This window comes from Myiozetetes cayanensis, unplaced genomic scaffold (assembly GCF_022539395.1).
Source record: "Myiozetetes cayanensis isolate MyiCay16 unplaced genomic scaffold, myiCay2020 scf2-11, whole genome shotgun sequence".
Lineage (NCBI taxonomy): Eukaryota > Metazoa > Chordata > Aves > Passeriformes > Tyrannidae > Myiozetetes > Myiozetetes cayanensis.
Window position 1 is genome coordinate 94,309,657 of NW_026087411.1, and position 13,942 is coordinate 94,323,598.

Consider the following 13,942-nt stretch of genomic DNA (forward strand, 5'->3'; position numbering starts at 1 on the left):
GAGTCTGCCTTTAATCTTGAAAAGCATAAAATTTCCAGGTTCAAAGAAAATATTAATGGCTACTTTATTTCAGAATTCTCCACTGCACTTCAGGAAAATGCAACATAAACCTGAGATATTACACATTCTCATAAAATTTCAAATTACTGTCTTGCCTTTAAATCTTCTGATAAATTAAATCAATGAAAGGATTTCTGTGCATTCCACTTGAGCACCAAACAGGGGAATGACTGCACTTACTATTGTTTACCCATCCGAGATAATAAGATGCAACTTTCATCCACCCTTCCTTGCCTCTTCTGAATGTTAATTAAAAGAACAATCTAGCCTTTCTTTCCCTTAAAACTAAATCAGTCCATAGGAAAAGATTTATTGTACACAATGAAAAGAAATTACTGCAAAGTAGACCTAAGAGGAAGAATTTTGAGATTATGCTCAGTAGAGTACGCTTTTCTGGAACTGCAGACTCCCTATTTTCATTAAGCTGCATTTTCACTTTCTTCAATCCAAACACTGGAAACATCAGCAACTGAAAGATATAAATACTTTTCTCCTTGTATCCCTCTTCTGCTAGCTTAATTTTTTCTTTATAATGTCTCCAATAACTGTGAACTAATGTCTACAACATGCACCAGAATTGCTAGCTCCTCAACACAACAAATCGTTGATTTTGATGGGGCTACTTGCAAAGAAAGGAGCAGGTCAGTGTTAACAGAAATCTGGTGAAACCTAGACAAAAGCCATCATAATGTGTCTGGCACTGTAAAGAATACAAGTGAAATAATTCTTGCTCCAAATTTCTGTAACAAAAAAGATAACTTTGGCAAAACAAAATTTATACTGATTAGAAATAATTGTCAGTTTATTAAGTTTTTGGCATAAGTCCAGTCACTTACCTATAATTTATAAACCCCACTACCAAACAAAACAAACAGCTGCACTGAAAAAGATGCACTACAAATATTTCGGAAATTTCACCTTGTGGGTTTTAACCAAGAGAAAACTTACAGTGGTCAGGCTGTAAAAAGATAAAAGTTTGTGGCTTCACTTGTATAGGATGGATATTTTTACTCAAGTGAATTAAATTATTCTTAAATTTTAAAAGCCAGGGTCACTCTTTGACACCTGATAAAGACAGTTACCAGATATTTTGTTTTAGACATTAATGCAACTTATAACATGCACCACTCAGGGGACTCTTAGATGTTGGAGGACTTTATGACATAGTCTTCAACAGAGGCCATAAAGCCAGCTTTGACTGCTTACAAAGATGAACATGCCCTGTGCAGTATATACATCTACTGTGCCTGAAAAGAGCTGTCCTCTATAATCCTCTTCCTGGAACTTCAAATAATCTTACAAATATCCTTGTTCCAGCCTTGGGAATAAGGCATAAATCTTGAATTCCATTCAGCAATTGTCACATGAGTCTATTTTTTCTGCATCATGCATATTTTATAAGCTATTAAAAAATCAAGATAAAAAGGATGCAATAAGAATGTCAAAGCAAATAAACTAACCTGGCATCTGAAAGTCTGTCACACAGAAAAAACAAATGAAAGTAATTTAAGGCTTATTTATTAAAGACCACATTCTTAGCTCAGGAAAGGAAGCCAAAAAGCAAAACAATAAATAATTAATAAGAGCCTGCTTCCATCCTCTGATGTTCTAGAAAAGGCAAACAGCCAATTTAATTGTCAGTCAAGGACTACATCAATAGTCACAACTAATATCGGTCCTTCATGGAGGTCCTTAGTGGGCACAGATTGAAACATAAAAAAGGAAGTGGCCCTCAGACATCAACAATGGTGGACTCATCAGAAGAGAGTTCTCTGAGAACTGGCCACTTGGATTGTGTCTGGATAATGAGTTACAAGCTATAGCAACTTCATTTCTGTACTGGGTCCTGTAAGACTTACTCACAATGTCTTTTAAAATAGAATTGGTTTCTCAGTGGTTAACAAAACGTTGCCTACCAGTTGATCTGGCTGAAAATTGTCTGACGGAGGGTTTTCTAGTGTGGAGGCGGTGGGGGAGAACGCTACTCTGTTCATCAGATGTGTTTCTCAGCTCACAGCCAAAGACTGGCTGTTACAGCCCACACATGTTCCCTGACCATTCAATTGCTGGCTATTTTGGGGTGGATGTTCACTCCTTCTTTTATCCACAGAGAGCACTGAAAAACTCTTGGTTACACTCCAAAGATATGGGGTTGGTTTCTTTTGTACTGTGAAATGTTTCACAAGTGATAAAGCCATTTCCTTCTCATTTCTAAGCCACTCTTGCTAATTATCAAGTTCCAAAACAACTTATTTTTCCAATGTGAAAAAAACCCTTCATGAGTTTGGAGAATGTTCTTCCCTACTCTATACATTCTACGTGTTCCAGAAGACATTGTGCCTGGGCAGGAGAGAAGGCAGCATGCTGTAACCAATAACCACATATATGGCTTTGAAGGCAACGTTTTTTTGCATTCCACCTACAGATCAAGGGTGAAATCTTGGCCACATGTAATTTGGCAAGAATTTGTTTCATCAACTGCTTTGTTGCTAAGATTTTACCAGAGGAATTCATGCCTCCCTGCAACAGGCAAATTTACTGCCAACAACCAGTAATTCATGCAATGAATTACTAATTCCTTGCTCAGCATTTAAATGAAATATACCCAACGTTAAAAAAGCAAAAAAACACCTGCCACTTGCCTTAGAGGGAAGAAAGGAGGTTAAAGTTTAAATCGATTTTTGCTGCTATGTAAAATTGGGGTGGAAAGATTCTGCTTTTTGTAAAATCAATCTTAGCTGAGATACATTTGAATATAATACTAAACATTTATTTTACTTTACACATTTCCCAGTGTTACTCTCAGCACCACAGCTTTAAATTAATCAATTCTGCCTGGTTTGATGTAATTTTTGTAATTGAAGCAATTTTACTACATTTACATCCAGGCATTTTCAAGGCCTGCAGGAAACTCCCTGGGTGTGGTTGAAGTCAGTTTAACTTGGCTCAGGCAAAAGTAGAATTTGGAAGGTTGTGCAGAAATATACACATGCAAGAGAAGTGTTTGTGTGCTAGTGCCTGCGTGTGGGCAGAGGGGGAGGATTCCCACCTCCAGCAGAAGGCTGCATTGCTAGGGAGCACAGCCAGCAGCCACAGCCCTCTCTCTGCACAGCCAGCACAGCAGCAGCTGCTTTAACAGGCATTGGCACAGAAGCTGGTCCCTTGGGATTCTTGACCATCCAGTTTCCTCTAAATTTTCACAGGCACCTCAGGCATATTGGACATTATAATCCTGAATTGATCATGCCCTATTCTTCTAAGGGGCACATTTATTTACCACAGTGATTTATTACCAGTAGGTGTATGCTACTACCTCTTGCTATGTGTTCTGATTCTCATTTGTGAATTACTATTTTAGCACATAGTTATGCTACTAAACAAGAAGAAAGGGTTGCAATGCTCAGAGTAGATGCAGTCACCCATAATTTAAACATCTATTCCTGGGTAAGCAAATATGATGGCTCAAGTGGTCCCTTCCCATACTAAACTCCTGTTTTTTCCTAATTAGGAAGATTTTTCCCAAGTAATACTATTACATATAAATCCAAATGCCATGTAAATAAATTAAAAGCCTCAGTCAGTATAAGCTCAATATTGCAACTACTTATGCAGACATTTCTGTATTATCTATCACGTTGAAACCAAAGACTATTAATAGATGCAGTGCTGGGCATCTCTTTTACTGCAAAGCAACTAGTATTGACAACATCTGCCTTGAGTATAATCTTAGTAACAACCTTTTCCCCATATGGTTTAAACCCTCAATATTAATTGCTTTGAGAAAACACATATTGACATGAAGTGAGAACTCATGAAAAGTAAAGGTCCTTTCTTTACTTTGCTTCTGAGAGACACAGAGCCCCAAAGTCGGACTAGTTGTTATATGAAATGGAAGCTCACAAATGCTCCCATACAAAAACCACAATCGAAATGGAGAAAGGCTCTTTTCCTGACTATAGTTCCAACGTTACTGAGGGATAACACAAAACTAATGATACACTTGAAGAACATGCCACTCTGCAAGGCTGGTAGATCCCAAATTTGAGTTGCCATTTGCAATCTGGCTTCGAGGTTGAGAACATTTGTATTGCTTCCTCCCACTGAGCCATCTGTGTGCATCCAGGCAGCATACTGAAACATCAAGTGTTATGAAAGGAAGAGATTTGGAAAAGATTCAATCCTCATCTTGAGCATAAAAATCACCTGGCACTGGGGAAGAAGTTACATGTGTGGGAGGTAACTTTAAAAGTTGCTGTGTCTGTAGAAGGCGTAACAAACTTGTACTTGTATAGAATTACACACTTGGAACAAATAAAAACACACAGGCCTCTTCTGCAACATTTAAATCTACATTTAAACCTGAGAAGCTTGTACAGTCTTCTGGAAACGAAAGCATCATGATACTAGATGAATTCTTCATCAGTTCAACTGGACATATTTCACAGGATTGTTAACCTATTTAGGTTACACTATGATAAAACATAGCAGTAATACATTTAAAACTACTTTACTGCAGTGAGAACTGTGCAGTTGTTTTAATTTAAATGTGACTTTGATTGTCCTAGAAAGTTTCACTGCCTTTTTTTTATTAACTACTGATAAGAAGATAGTATCCCACTGTTTAGTTTATGACGCCCACCTTTAGGAAAGACAAGAATGGAGACTGTGAGAGACAATGTTATACCTGCAGCAAAATAGTTTCCTGTTCACTGAATACCTTGATAATTAATGTAAAGGAAAACCAGAAGCCATTAAGAAGGCCCAAGATTCAATTACTTCAACTGAGGAATTCTTCCCCTATACGTGGTACTGAATCCTGCTCCTACAGATACACTGTATGCAAAACACGCAGCATGATGCCTTATAGCTGCTCTGGGAGGAGAACTTGTCAAATAGATGGAAAGCACTCTCCTTTGGCAGGTCTAGTGGAAATACTTTTCTCAGTGCAAATAGAAAAGGAGATCTTTACGTGGCATTATCATATAAAGCTATTTCAGCAATGGAGTTGGCAAAAAGATTCTGAATACTGGGAACACCAGGAACAGTGTAATTCATTTAGCAGTTGACATTGATGCCAAGTATTTGTTAAGTATTATTCCTTTTCCCTTTGCAAGCTTTCTTATCCCAGAACACCTAGCTTTTGCTGAAAGGCCAGTGATGAGTGTCTCCACCTGCTCTAAAACTTTCTCTTTCACAGAACTTGACAAATCCAAGTACCAGTTATACACCCAGGAGGTGTGTATATACATCCATACCTCTGATCCTTTCTCCCTGGAAATTCTGTTAGGATTGTTAAAGCTAGTGACAAAGCAGATCATATTGAACTACAAACTCCCTGCACATTGTGTTATGTGAGCGAAGTCCCTGACAGACCCCCCCCACAAACTCCTTCTATTTGTGTTTTTTCACTTGCTCACTCATGCTGCTCCTGTTTCCACAGATGCATCAGAGAAGGATGTGGGTGGATTCAGTTTTCTTGTTTCTCCTTTATGAGAATATTTTAACAGCCAATTAGAATTTCACTAAAATAGTAATTAAAAAAAAGGTAGTTTTGTGACTCCAAAATCCTGGCTTATGACCTAAACAAGTCCATGGGTAAATTTAAAGTTCATAACAGAAAAGGAGACTGTCTACCTTCCCCCGGTTTGCTCTTCCATACTAAATCCAACTGTGATCTTCACAGTTTTACGCACCTGAAAAATCTGAGCCACCGTAACTCAACTGTAGGTCTTGTGAGATTACATCACACTCTCAGGTCCAAACTACACAAGTATTTACAGTAGTATCAGTCTCCAGGGTTTGGAAATTTAAGCAAATGGGAAGTCAGGAATGACCTCAGAAAATAAGAGTTTAATTGGCAGCCATCAAAGAAAAGCTATTTGTACACAACTTTACAGTATAACCCTAACTTGGGCTTAGTAACCTAGTGCAGAAAGAAGCAGCACAAGCACATACATAGTATTAAGTGATAAGCAATAAACCCCCTGAGATCACTAGAATGCAAACTATTCAATTCAGACATGGGGTAAACAAGCCTAACTAACAATCCAGGACCCATCATCATCATCAACCAATATGAAGGGTGTTATCAAAAACATGAAATGACATTATTCAGTAGCCTAATCATACTTTAATCATGTAAACACCTAAACATAATCTTATGAGCTTAATTATTGAAACTGCTAATCTGAGCCTCTGAAAGTCTTTAATGTATTTATTCTCACTGCCATGCAAAACAGGGGAGTTCTTCAACTCCTAATCACAAAGAACCAAACACTACATGCCACCCAGTACACATAGAACAGAGCTGGGAAACAAACCTCACAAGTTTCAACTCTGACAGAAGTATTTTTAACATGCTTCACCCCCCTGTCAGCTGTTAATACCTTGCTCTCAATTAGTAATTATATGAATGCTGAGACTTGTCTTGCTCATTGTACCAGATCTGAACCTGAAAGAAACAGGTTGCACAAAAACTACTGTGCAATCACAAAACTGCTTATTCACACAGCTTGAGCAATGGGTAGATAAAATCAACCACTTGCAATTGCAAATACTGAGTAAGGTATTAAATTCATAGTCCTATACCACTGGTGAATAAAATTATGCAAAACCACCAAGGAAATGCAAAGCCTCGGCGATTGTGAGAAGTAGTTCATACATCGAGAGCATGGCTTCAAGATTATATTAAACTCCAGCTAATCCTGACCACACAAGGGATTTCTGAGATAAAAGGCCACAAATACTTTTCCTGCTGACAGGAGCAGCTATGCTGTGTCAGAGATTAAAGCAGAAGGGAACATGAGGGAGAAACACTGGAGCCCTGATACGCTGACAAGAGTGTACCCCATAGCCCGACTCCTCAACGTCACACTAGCCTGGACAATGGTCAGGTGTCTTCCTGGACAATGTACTGACTGCAGTTTCTGGCTCTGTTCCCATGAAGAAGAAAAATGCTGGAAGTGAAGGGAAAGAAAAGAAATGCCATGTCCCTTTTTCCCACAAGGCCTGAAAGGGAAGGCTGAGGGCAGCATGGATCTGGAAGCCCCTGCCCTCCTAAGGAGGGGTAGGGATCATACAGGACCTCTTGGATGCATCTGCATGGGCACAAAAGGCAAGAGAAGAAATGAGTGCAAGAAGGTAAACACTGACTGTATTGGGTCTAGTTGAGCTGGAGTTCACTTCCCTATAGTAGCCCTCAGTGCTGTGCTTTGCATTGGTAGCTAGAAGGGTGTTGATAACAAACTGGTGTTTTGGCTACTGCTGAGCACAGCATCAGTGCTGTAACAGCCCTTCCTCAGTCGAGGGCAAGATCCTGGGAGGGGACACAAGTAGGCCAGCTGACCCAAACTGACTAAAGGGATATTCCATACCATATGATGTCAGCTCAGATATTAAAGCTAAGGCAAGGAGCAGGAAGGGGGGCATTCATTGTCTCCAATGGCTGCCTGCTGAGGAACCGTCATGTGTACCAAAACCCTGCTTCTCAGGAGTGGCCGACCATCGCTGCCCATGGGAAGTAGAGAATAAACTGCGTTACCTTCCACTTTGCTTCACTTTTTGCCTGCACAAGCTTCCGCTTTGCTTTTGCTTTAAATAAACTGCCTTATCCCAATCCACAAGTTATTTCCCACCTTACTCTCTCCCCTGTCCAGCTGGGAAGGGGCGTGATAGTAGAGTGGCTGGGTGGGCACCTGGTGTCCAGCCAAGGTCAACGCACCACACTGACATAAACAGACAATGGAAGTACATCTGTGAAGACACTCAAACAATGAGAGCACTGCAGGGATGTCAAGACAGTCTCAGAGGCAATTGTAAACTGCCCGAGGTTTACACCGGAGCTCCCACCAGACTATAACAACTTGTGGAAATTGTACTGTGAGGAGCTCACCTTGCTCTTTCATACTCACTTGCTTATAGCTAGGTTTCTATTAATTTTACTACTCTGCGTCATGATGTGGATGAGAACTCTGGCAACAGAGAACAAGGTTTGTCAGAGGTGGATGACAAGTCCTATAACCACTATAACAAATATGAAAGACAAGGAGAAGAATCTCATCCTAAGAGGGTGAGACAAACATGTAACACCTAATTTATTCCTTGCCTAATCCACCAGCTAGAAACTTATATCCGCTTAACAAACGAACTGTTTAATGTCACTAAGTTTGCTCAGATGAACAAGGTGTTTGGCACTAGATTTATTTAAAACCTCCAGTCTTTTGTTTGCATATATCATGACAGTTTACAGTTATGAACATATTACATCTCCTTTACTGACATTGTTTTCAATAGCCTTAAAATAAATATTTACATTAATAATCTTTCATATTTAACAGAGATGAAAACTAGTTCAATTAGCAATTCATGCCACATCATTTGGCCACAACAACCCCCTGCAGCGCTACAGGCTGGGCACAGAGTGGCTGGAGAGCAGCCAGGTGGAAAGGGATCTGGGGGTGCTGATTGACAGGAAGCTGAACATGAGCCAGCAGTGTGCCCAGGTGGCCAAGAAGGCCAATGGCATCCTGGCCTGGATCAGGAACAGTGTGGCCAGCAGGAGCAGGGAAGTGATCCTTCCCCTGTACTCAGTGCTGGTGAGGCCACACCTTGAGTATTGTGTTCAGTTCCGGGCCCCTCAGTTCAGGAAAGACATTGAGGTGCTGGAGCAGGTCCAGGGAAGAGTAACCAGGCTAGTGAAGGGACTTGAGCACAAGTCCTATGAGGAGAGGCTGAGGGAGCTGGGGTTGTTTAGTCTGGAGAAGAAGAGGCTCAGGGGTGACCTCATCACTCTCTACAAGTACCTGAAAGGAAGTTGTAGCCAGGTGGGGGTCAGTCTCTTCTCCCAGGCAATCAGCAGTAGGACAAGAGAGCACGGACTTAAGCTCTGTCAAGGGAGGTTTAGGTTGGATATTAGAAAGAAGTTCTTTACAGAGAGAGTGATCAGACACTGGAATGGCCTGCCCAGAGAGGTGGTGGATTCACCGTCCCTGGAGGGTTTTAAAATGAGGCTGGATGTGGCACTGAGTGCCATGATCTAGTAATCACAGTGGGGTTGGATTAAGGGTTGGACTTGATGATCTCGGAGGTCTCTTCCAACCCAGTTAATTCTATGATTCTATGATTTTTTCTAAAATCTTATCACCAGTGCTAGAGTTGATATGCCACTTGCTTATTTTGGACATTGGATTACCATTATTGAACCTTAGAGTGATGATAAAGCTGATTTTTTTTTTTTCTTCCCCAATTCTATATTTCTCATTAGACAAGCCACCAAAAAAACAGCAATGGCTATCATAGCAGCTCTATCTCTGTTTTAAAAAGAGCTGCCCTTTAACTGAGTAAGACAATGACAGAAACACAAGCGCACACTGTAGCCCATCAAACACCCCTCTCTGTTTCCCTGGCAACACTTAGAGGCCTACACAAAGTGACTGCATCAAGCAGAAGGAAACTCAGAAGAGAGGAATAATTTCTGCAGCATCGTGTCACTACTACATTTGACAATAAACAAACCTCACAGAGATCAAAAGCACAATGGAGTGGAAACAGAGTACAAATGTGTCCCTGGAAGTCTGAGCCGAAAAGGGGAGGAGTCATGGTTTATGTCAGGTTGAATCTCAGTTACAAACTGTAAACCTGTGAAAGAAAAAAATAACACTAAAACGCAGCCATAAACATGTTAACCTGCTTTCACTTTACTGTTATCTTCTGCGCTCATCACTGCATAGATATGCATTACAGATGGGTCTGGCTCATTTTCTCTTTCAGCCTTAAGACACATGGTTCAAATTAAATGTTTCTTTGCTTAAGTAATAGTCTATGTTGTCTGGGTCTCCTAATCAACATGATCAGCATCAGAACACTGCTGACAGGCACTGATTTCCCACCCAGAAATGCCAGGATGCTTAGCTCTCTCCCTTTGATTCTACAAAGTCTCTATATTCTGGTCTTAAATGAAATGCACTGTGTAAAACTTCTACAGCTCACCCTTTTCATTCTTGGGAACCTGAGAACAGGCAATTGGGGGTGGTTGCTGTCACTGCAGCACCAAACTGGCATTCGTCTTGGTACAAACTACATTTCATAACACATCAACAGTTTGCATCGAGTGCTGCAAACTCATAACATGTGCCAGGAATCTGAGAAACTGAAACTCTGACCAGTATATTTGACTTTTGCTCCTATATTCCCATTTAATGGGCAGAGAAATACATGCATTTGAAGTGATTTTATGTACACATGGATGATTTTCAAGGGAAGGTTGACTTCTGGTTCTTCTAAGGGGAAATACTGAACATTTTGGGAAGACATTACAAATTCGCCTTTGACTATATTTTTTATATTTTTGGAAGGTATATTTAAAATATGTTATATCAATATTACATATTAAAAACCAAGTTGTATTGTATTGTATCCATTGTGTTTTCACCCATCCTCTTTTTTTATCAGAAGAGTACAGGTAGCATTTAACTTTCTTGATGCTCTCTTTTCATCTATTTAATCCAACTGTGAATCTGAAGAGGTCCCAGTCAACTGGCAAACATTGTCCCAGTTTTCAAGAAAGGCAAGAAGGATGACCATGCTAACTACAGGCTGTCAGTCTCACTTCAGTGCCTGGTAAAATTATGAAGGTTATTCTGGGAGCTAGTGAAAAACACATGAAAAACAACACAATCATCGGTCCCAGCCGGAATAGGTTTACAAACTTAATTTCCTTCCATGACAAGGGATTAGGTTGATCAAGGAAAGACAGCTGATGTAAATTTTTGGATTTCAGTAAAGCTTTTATACTGTCTCTTACATTATCCTTCTGAACAAAATGTCCAGCACACCTCTGGATAAACACATCATGCGGTGGGGCAGCAACTGACATATGGGTCAAGCACAAAGACGTATAGAGTATGGGGTAACATCAGATTGGCATCCAGTCACTAGTGGGGTTCTGCAGGGCTCTATCTTATGGACAGTTCTCTTCAGTGTCTTCACAGACGACTCCAGGGTACACTAAGGAAGTTTACCAATGATACTAAAGTGGGAGGAGCTGTTGACTCCCTTGAAGGCAGAAAGGCCCTGCAGGGAGACCTCGAGAAATCAGAGACTGGGCAATTGCCAACAGTAGGAAGTTTAACAAGGGCAAGTGCCGGATTCTGCACGTGGGATGGAGACAAAGGAGGCAAAGGAGAGGAAAAAGTTCTGGGGTCCTGGTCGATGGCAGGTTGAATATGAGTCAGCAGTGTCCTGGCAGCCAGAAGGGCCAACCGTGTCCTGGGGGGCATCAAGCAAAGCATTGCCAGGCAGTCGAGAAAGGTGAACTTCCTACCAACACAAGTAAATAAAACCCAACAATATACAACTTCCTGTTCACACTGAAAATATTCCTCTGTTCCTATATTAATTCCACTTTTCCAGAATATGAATGTGTCTGTGCTTCTGTAGATGGACTAATTGGGAAGAAGAGAACACCAGTAGCCTACCAGACACAGTACATGGATTTACTAGTAAAAAATCTCTATCCTGCATCTTTCTGCAAATGGTTCTACATTTGGAAAGGAAATGAAAACATTAAGCTTTTGGCACACATTATTAAGATAACTACTTCCACAGGAACTGTCTGGTTGGGATACCAGAGACTCAGACTCACAGATTTTCAAGCACGACTAACTCCAAAACACAAGTTAGTCAAGGACTTTGACTAATTTGTTGAGAGAAACGTGATCTGACAAACACACTGTTTTTTCCTGAAGACTGAGAACGTAAAATGTTTTCTGATCTAAATATTATTGCAGGAAGCAAACATAAGTTATAATCACACTCCACTGGGAAACAATATCAGAATTGCACACATACAGGACTCTGCCAAACAGCTGAGACTTCAATCCCCCATGTTCACAACTAAAAGAATTCAGTCTACAGTTGGTACTAGGAGAGAACAACAGGAACAAGGTAAGAGCACATCAAGGACAGGGCAGCATAGCAGAATACACTCTAGGAAAGTCTTCCTGATTTCCCCCACACTCCCTCAGGTCACACAGTTTGTCCTGCCAAAATACAAAGGGTTTAAAATGAAGACATGAAAATAACAGCCCCTAAATGTGTTCTCCTCTAGAATTCAAAGACAAAAGACTGCCATGCAAAGCTCAGTGGGGTAGAAAACTGCACACTTGATTTTACAAGTGAAAACCAAGTTCACATAGCCCTTCCTTTCTACCTTAGTACTAAAGCATGCCTTTAATTTATATCTACTCATAAAACCTTTCAACCTTTCAGCAGTTGCACAGTACAACCTGTACAAGATTAATCCAAATTCAGCTATTAATTTCTTTGTAGTACCAAAAGTAAAGTTTGCATCTTTAAACTACACTATCCTTTCTTGTAACATCATAGAAAACAGAAAGCACTAATTGGATTTACCAATTAAAAAAAAACCCCAAGTATAAAGAAGATTTCAGTGGAGAAAAAAGTGCTATGATAAGAGAAATATGACTAATAACCCATAATCCTCACCAGAACATAACCTGAATCCTTCAAGAATCCTTGCTAATCACAGCAGTAATGTGAGAATACTAAACTTACAGGGGCAAGTACTTAACCTGGCATGTGGCAGATAGAAGCCAACTTCTCTCAGTCCTCCAGAAATGGAAGAGGTGATCCCTCTACTACTTAATGCTTTTACACAGAATCACCATTATTCTGTATCTCTCCAGTACCCACAAACTAGAAATACAAGCTGAAAATCAGGTCTGAGACATGGTTTTATATGTCTCAGGATTTTGCCCACAGCATCCCAAATTGTTCTTGACCATTAGATGTTATTAAAACCACATATATAAGGCCACTGGGATTTCATGAGAGGACTTCCTTGGTATACTCTGAAAACAGAGGGAAACATAACTGCAAATATATGAAGTGTCAAGCAAAGAATCACAGTATTCCTCTGTTAGTGCCTTGCAACTTGTAGTAAAAATTAGCAGTCTCACCAGTGATGTGCTACTACAATAATAAAGCCAAAACTGAAACTAAGGGGGCAACTCTACAGAATAACTAACAGCATTAAGTGTGTATTCAAACTTACCGGTACAGGCCAGTTTGAACAAGTCTGCATTCAGAGTAGCACTAGTGCAGACACAGCAGTATGTGTACATAGCAAGGTTGTGTTCTTCCTCTTTCTTGGTTGGTTATATTCAATTTCGTGGGATCATTTGGCAGAAATGTTTGATTCAAGCTGAGGGAGGATTTTTTCAGTATAGCCAGTATCCTTCACATCCTTTTTATTTCTTATCTTTTGATCTTTTTCATTAGAAGACTGAATTAATACAACAGAGCTTACCAAAAGGAAAAATTACTTCAGCTCATCTTTTACCTACTGAGTACCATTTAACTCAAAGGTTGACTTACAAATGTGTACAGAGTCATTTCTTTTTTGTGTGTGATGCTATCACCAAGTATGATGAAGCTGAGAAACCTCAAAGCCAGGAGAGGTTCAAGTAGGTACTAGAGGACTGCTTAGTCAAGAATTTTTGTTTCTCCCCTCACTTTTCTCTTCCCCATCTGACCTTGATGCTATGCAAGTATTTGGTCTAATCAGCTGTGAGGCTACCAAACAAAGTCATAGTTAGAACATTTAATAAGGTGTTCCTACCATACCTACCTAAAAAAGGGACCCCCAACTCTAAGTAATGCACTTCTTTATATGCATTCCTCCCAAGGGTTATGCATACAACAGCTCGTAAATTAATTAACTAAAAAGGCTTCAATCTCATTGTCTATGCAGCCCAGTAATGCTTAAAAGGAGCTGCAAGAAAGAAGTCACTCTTGAAAATGAGACATAAGTACCTATAACATTTTCTGTGGTTATTTACAAAGGGAGGAGCAAGAAGACCTG

The 13,942-nt window shown here is 40.0% G+C and overlaps 1 protein-coding gene across 4 annotated transcripts in view; it reads right to left on the reverse strand.

Annotated features, from left to right (window-relative positions):
- The window catches only part of ARHGEF10 (Rho guanine nucleotide exchange factor 10), a 111,137-nt gene that overhangs the window by 38,912 nt on the left and 58,283 nt on the right, over positions 1 to 13,942 (reverse strand). The window lies entirely within an intron of this gene.